Below are 4,857 nucleotides of genomic sequence, written 5' to 3'. Positions count from 1 at the left end.
CCGCTCGTCCCCTCGATCCTCTCGATCACGGAGGCCAGCTCCTTCCTCGCGTCCTCCACATCGCGCCATCTTTTCCGAGACACGTCCTCCCTCGCCGCCGTCGCTCGGTTCCCGCTCGCGTCCGTCATGGCGATTATCAACGATATCCACCCTCTCCCTCCCTCCCTCTCTCTCCCTCTTTCCCAAAAATCTCTCCCTCTCTCTTCCTCTCTCTCTGGAATCGTGACTCGATTGTTTTTATCGATCGTTCGTTCACTTTCGCGGAGTTTACTGCTTTTTTTCTTTTTTTTTAAATTTTCTAAAAATCCCTCTCTCTCTCTCTCTCTCAATCTGGAATTCGCGACTCGATTCTTTTTATTGTTTGTTCACTTTCGCGGAGTTTACTGCTATTTTTTTTTTTAAATTTTCCAAAAATCCCTCTCTCTCTCTCACTCTAGAATCTGACGACTCGATTGTTTTTATCGATCGTTCACTTTCGCAGAATTTACTGTTTTTTTTTTGTTTTTAAAATTTTCCAAATATCCCTCTTCCTCTCTTTCTCTCTCTCTCTCTCTCTGGGATCGCGACTCGATTATTTTTATCTTTCGAAATTTACTGTTGTTTTTTTTTTCTTTTTAAAATTTTCCAAAAATCCCTCTCTCTCTCTCTCTCTCTCTAGGATTCGCGACTCGATTCTTTTTATCGTTCGTTCACTTTCGCGGAGTTTACTGTTATTTTTTTTTTTTTTAAATTTTCCAAAAATCCCTCTCCCTCTTTTTCTCCCTTTTTCTCTCTTTCTCTGAAATCACGACTCGATTGTTTTTATCTTTCGCGGAGTTTACTGTTATTTTTTTTTTTTTAAATTTTCCAAAAATTCCTCTCTTTCTCTCTCTCTCTCTCTCTCTTTCTCTCTTTCTGGAATCACAACTCGATTGTTTTTATCTTTCGAAATTTACTGTTGTTTTTCTTTTCTTTTTAAAATTTTCCAAAAATCCCTCTCCTTCTCTCTCTCTCTCTCTGAGATCGCGACTCGATTGTTTTTATCTTTCGAAATTTACTGTTGCTTTTCTTTTCTTTTTAAAATTTTCCAAAAATCCCTCTCTTTCTCTCTCTCTTTGGAATTTTTTTGACTCGATTGTTTTTATTAATCCTTTGCTCACTTTCGCGGAGTTTACTACTATTTTTTTTTTCTTATTAATTTTCCAAAACTCCCTCTCTCTGTCTCTCTCTCTCTCTGTCTCTCTCTCTCTCTCTAGAATCGCGACTCGATTATTTTTATCGATCGATCGTTCACTTTCGCGGAATTAACTATCGTTTCTTTCTTTTCTTATTAAAATTTTCCAAAAGGGGGAGAGCGGAGAGCGGTCCTGTGCGAAGTCGGAGCGCAACTGTGCTCCGATGGGGTTGCTCCTTTCGCAGCGGGTTCCGCGCACACAAGGGGGGAAAAAAGGACACGGTTGCGCGCCACGGGGGTGTGATGCGAGCGCGGGGGTGTGAAATGAGCAAGAAACCCGTGGGATTGATTGAAAACGGGATCGAAACTGCGTTGGACAAGCACCCAACGCGGAGACAATTTCTGCTACGATGAGAAGAAAAAAAAAAAAGAGAATGAAAGAAAATTTTGTCAATCTTCTCGACCTCTTCTCCACCACAGTTGAAGAAAAATTCGGCATTTCGACGAAAAAATATGATAAGCCGCAAAATGGATATTCCATTTTGCGGAGTGTTGAATCGAATGTAAAAAAGAGAGGGGAGGGGAAAGGAGAGAGGAAGGACACCCTCTCTGTGCGCGCGCGCGTCGGTTCCTTATCACTGGTGGAGCAGGTGGCTCGTGGTCACCGAGCCGTGAGAATTTCCTTGTTAAAATACAATCATCCCAACCAACCCCCTTATCGCCTCCTCCCTCCCTCCCTCCCTCGTGTGTCCAAGCCTCGATCAATTTTTCCAGAAAAATGCATGTAATACTTTCCACTTGCTTTCTAAAAAATATTCTCGATCCTTCGATTCCTTAGTTTAAGGTAAAGAAATAAAAAAAGAAGAAAAATAATTGGCAAGGGAGGAGGAGGAATTGACAATCTGCATTCTTCGATTTAACGCTTCGAATCGAAGTTAGGTCGACTTTCCTCTCCCTCTTCCTCCTCGTTCTAACCGTTTCGAGTTAAATTACGGTTAATTCACTTTAACCGGTGAAAAAAAAAATTGTATCTTTTTTTTCAAAAGTTCGATCCAAAATTATTTAATTCGAATTAAGAAAATTCGATTTTTAAATAAATAAGGAAAGGAAAGGAAAATATATTTTCATATTCTTTTTCCTCGATATATTCCTTTTTATATATATGTATGTGTATATGTATATATGGGATAGTAAAAAAATGTAGCTTCAGCGCAATTAAATTCTTTAATTGTTGTCAGTCGGGTTCGAAATACACTAGTCGATCTTTTTTTTTTTATTAATTATTGTATATACTGTGGTACTCCTCCTTTATAAATAATACGACGTCGATAAAATAATGACAATATGTTTGCTCTTCGTCTTCCCCCTCCGTCTTAACAAATTTTATATTTATATATATATATGTGTGTGTATATATATATTATAATATATATATATATATATTACATGTATATATATATATATATTATATACATATATATATCTACTTCATTTAGTAATTGTTTGTCGTCGATAAATTGCGTAAAACACGTACGAGATAAATAAAAACGGCGATGAAGGTGATACAATGATCGTGAAACGATGAAAATCCCCACCGCGGTTTCTCTCAAGGGAGGGCGTTTGGCGGGGGAGGAGAAGCCTTCGAGGAGGAAGAAAATTATCATTACTCGTCGAAAAATAAAAATATTTCAACGACTTCTTTCCTTCTTTTTCCAATTGAATGAAATGAGAATGAGAAAAAAATTATACGAAATTTTCTTTTTCCTTCTTTTTCACAGAGAAAAAAAGAAAGGAAGGAAGGAATTAAGAGTTTTCAAAGAGTTTTCTCCACCTCCCCCCTCCCCCCTCCCTCACGTCGGACTACATAATCGTTTTACATAATTAATACTAAATGTGGTGTGGTGAAACTCTCTCTAATACATCTAAGAATGCACATCCATGCTTATTTAAATGCATTATCCTTTAATTTAAATACGTATGCAGCACTGTAGTAGTAGCCTAGTCTTTTTTTTACTTTTATTTTATTATTTTCTTTTTTTTTTTTTTATCCTTTTTCTATTATTCCTCTATGCACGTGTCTCTGTGTCACTCACTCTCTCTCTCTCTCTCTCTCTCTCTCTCTTTTTCGTTCTCGCTCGCTCTCGCTCGCTCTTCTCCTCTTTCTCTCCCTCTCTTTCTTCCTATTACGCGTCGCACGTATGTGTACTATACGTGTATATGTATGCGTAAGTGTGTATGTAACGTGTAATACGTGAGATACGTGAAAACTTCTTCCCTCTTTTTTTATCCCCCCTCCCTCTTTTTTCTCTTTCGTCTTTCTTCTTCTTCTTCTTCTTCTTCTCCATCCGTGATTTGAAAAATTCGAAAATTTCCTTCTACTAGTGCGAGTCTCGCCAGTCGATCGTACTCGCGTGGAATTTCCCTCCTCGTTCCTTCTCCCTCTCTCTCTCTCTCTCTCTCTCCGTTCCTTCCTTCCTTTTCGAGGTTCTTGAGGTTGTTGTTGATGGAGTCACTCGAGGTTTTTTTTTTGTTTGTTTTGCGCTATCAGTCTTCTTCCGAGTGATCGGTGACGATGATCGCGGTGAAGGGTGAAATCTGGGATCTTCGCCCGGCGCAGAATCGAAGATCGATCTTTAAAATTTTTTAAAGAAATATACCCAAAGAATTTTATTCTTTGGGAAAAATGGAAGGAAAGAAAAATATATTTGCGTTGAGGAAAAAATTTCGAGATTTTTATCTCGATTCGTTTTTTCCAACAGAACAATAGATTTTTGGAAATTTTTTTTGCCAACAATTTTCTTCTCGATTTAGGGGATAATTTTTTTTTTTTTTTTTTTTAAATCGATCTCCGCGGTCTGCGCCGCGAGAAAGCGGCAAATGCACGAGCAGCCGTTCGTGGAAAGGACAGCTCCTTAGGCCGGCGAGAACCGTGTAAAAAACGATAGTAAAAATCGCTAGTAAAATCGCGACGTGGTCGCGTTTCAAAAATTCCGGACGCTCTTTTTCGTTTTTTTTTTTTTTTTTTTTTTTTTTTTTTTCCTTTTCTTCCACTTTCCTTCCTTCGAAGGCCGAACAACAAGAATCATATCTGGAAACTTGGCTCCTCTCGAAAAAGTATTATATATAGAAATTATATAGAAAAAATAATATAGAATAAATATATAGAAAAGTATTATATAGAAATTTTGGAAAGAAAACACATGGTGAAATTTCTTTAAAAAAAGTAGGGAGGAAAATCAATTTTATCTTTTAAATCAATCGACAAATCGATTCCAAGATATGTACGAAGATAAAATTCGATTCTCGAAAAATTTTTAAATAATCCGAGCGATACTTAAAAATTTGAAACGAATCAAGTTTTTCCTCCTGCAAAAATGCAAATTCTCAAGTTGGTCAGCCTTCCCATCGTGCGACGTTTTCTTCGAACGAATTTTTCTTTTTTTTTCTTTTTTCATTTTTTTCAATTTTTTTTTCTTTTTTTCTTCTTTTTCTGCGAGCGTGTCATCACTCCACAGACTACTTTTACAAAAATCCTTCGTCTCTCCCTCCACCAATTTTCTCTCTCTCACACACGCACGCACGCACTCACTCGCTCTCGCTCTCTCTCTCGCTCGTTAGAATCCTCGTAGAAAATTAGAAACGCTGGTACGTGAAAACAATAAAAAAGCGGATATCAAAAATCTTCGTTTCGTTCGTGTAGATCG

The sequence above is a fragment of the Apis dorsata genome, unplaced genomic scaffold (assembly GCF_000469605.1).
Source record: "Apis dorsata unplaced genomic scaffold, Apis dorsata 1.3 scaffold_355, whole genome shotgun sequence".
Taxonomy (NCBI): Eukaryota; Metazoa; Arthropoda; class Insecta; order Hymenoptera; family Apidae; genus Apis; species Apis dorsata.
This window is presented reverse-complemented; position numbering follows the sequence as displayed.